The sequence below is a fragment of the Pseudophryne corroboree genome, chromosome 8 (genome assembly GCF_028390025.1).
Source record: "Pseudophryne corroboree isolate aPseCor3 chromosome 8, aPseCor3.hap2, whole genome shotgun sequence".
NCBI classification, from domain to species: Eukaryota; Metazoa; Chordata; class Amphibia; order Anura; family Myobatrachidae; genus Pseudophryne; species Pseudophryne corroboree.
In genome coordinates this window covers 59663514-59665938 of record NC_086451.1, presented here as the reverse complement: position 1 = coordinate 59665938, position 2425 = coordinate 59663514, and positions in this window count along the sequence as shown.

Below are 2425 nucleotides of genomic sequence, written 5' to 3'. Positions count from 1 at the left end.
CATAGTGATCAGGGGCATAGCCCCAGAGAGGCCCCCCCTGAATTTGAGTGGCCCATGAATGAATGGCATGGGTCATCCAGCAACCCGCAATGACCGGCCGTTGCGATACACCTGCTGCCATGTAAATAGATTTGAGTGTAGCTTCTATTTTCCTATCCCCAGGATGCTTTATAGTAAAGGAGCCTGGGGCAGGCAGCACCGCCTTTTTGGACAGTCGAGAGACTTATACATCAACCCCCGGGGGTTCCTCCCAAAATTTCCTACCTTCAGGAGCAAATGGGAAAGTGCGAAATAACTTTTTGGACACTTGGAATTTTTTTGTCTGGATTCTTCCAGGCCAACTTGAATAGGTCATCTAACTCTGCAGAATCAGGGAAAGTGACATTCGGCTTGTTTTGTGTAAAGAAAAACGACTGCTGTGACGCAGCGTCCTCTAGAGGGAGCTTTAACACATCTCGTATTGTCAGAATTAGGGGTTCAATACCCTCAGCAGAATCGGTATCCCCACTAACGGAGTCCAAGTCCTCCCCATCCTCCTGTATATCCTCATCTATGTCAGATAGTAGAGTAGGCAAACCACGCTTCTGTGGCCCTGCATGAGAGATGGAGGGCTGTGTAACATCTGCCCTAGCAGCTAAATCTGCAACAGCCTATTGTAGTAGCTGAGTTTTTTGAACATTAGCAGGGAGCTGGGATGACATATCAGACATCATATTTTTCAGAGACCGTAGCCATGCGGACTCTGGACCCTCTCCTCCAGCCCCTTCACTGATTTGTGAAGACTGGCTGCATTGTTCACAAGAAACATAATCAGATGATACTGGAAAGAATCTGGTGGGGCATACCCTGCAAAGCTTGTGTTTACCCATGTTTCACAGTAAGCACAATAACATAGACAGTAATATATCTGAAGCCTGCCCTTACTGTATGTGAGGAAAGACACAGAGAGGTCACCAGCACACCCCTAGCTGTACAGTCCTAGTGAGGCTGTCAGCTAACTTTCTCACAGTAAACACTAATAATGCCTGTCCTGTAGAGGACCCAGATAGTGTGCAATAGCGGCTCTCCCCATTTGCAACACCCTGTACCACTGTTCTAGCGTGGCTTTTAAGGCTGCATTAAGCAGAGGAAGGCGCCAAAATGCCGCTGGTCCCGCTCTGAGGTAGCTCCACCCCCTCCAATGGCGCCGTAGCTATAGTGATTATTTATTCTGGCAATGTCTCCCGTTTGCTCAAAAACGTAACACAAGTGCTAGTTCAAGGGATTGTCATCCAGTCTACACGGGGGACCCTAGCCGGAACCCCCCAGGAGGGTCCCGTATGACGCGCCCGCGTTCAGCCACACTTTGAACCGGGGGAACCCCCTAGCGGGGCCACCGGTTTGTACTACCAGAGATGTCACCTTCAGGCAGTGTTAGGGGTGTGCTGCGATTGTGACAGCCAAGGCGCAGTGACCCGCTAAACAACAACCCCTCAGGACGGTGGTCCTGCACCGGGGAAGCGGCTCTACACCTCGCAAGGCCGGTGACCGTCCCCTTCCCCCCAAACTCCCATGGTGCAGGTATGCTGTTGCACAAACAGCATACCGAAAATAAAAAATATTAAAAAGAAATTGAAGAAAACTCTGGAGCGGCAGAGATGTGCATCCTCTCCTGAGGGCACTTTTTTCTAAACTGCCTGTGGGGGGCATAGAGGGGAGGAGCCAGCACACCCAGTGAAGAAATTTAAAGTGCACCGGCTCCTTTGGAACCCCTTTATACCCCCATCGTACTAGATTCCCCAATATCCCTTATGGATGCTAGAGAATCATCATTGTTGTCTCCCACCTGTAGTAATAATAGTCTCTCCATTCCGCCTTGTGCAAGCTCCGGGCCAGGTTTTGGCACCGGCTGACTACCCCTTGGTTTGGAAAACAAAAACTGTAGTAATATCTACCCCATGATTACTAGAATAGATCGTCCCCTTACATATAGGAAAGTCCTACTTGTGGCTTTAAGGGCCCCATATATTCAGCAGCCAATTCCCCAAACCAAGTGCACGGATAGGTGGCAGGTGCCCCCCAAACCTGCATAGACCTGTATAGGCATTCCTTCTTATGCACAGGATGCAATAGCATCTAAAGGCGGCCTGCACTCAGCTCTGCATGAGTGCAGACCCTAAATTAAGGTTGGGCACACACGTTTGCCAATGTGCACCCGATATATCGTCCGAACCGGCGGATCGGATGATATATCAAATACATTGGCAAGTGCGTATACCCTATATCGTTAACAATGCACGCTCCCACGGGTCGTTACCGAGTTACAGTATCTTTAGTTTTCAACTTGAAATCGAAAGATATTGTATGAGACGGCATGCACCTGGATGCAGGGCCGGATTTAGCGGGGGCGAAGGGGGCGACCGCCCCCCCTAACACAGTCATAGCC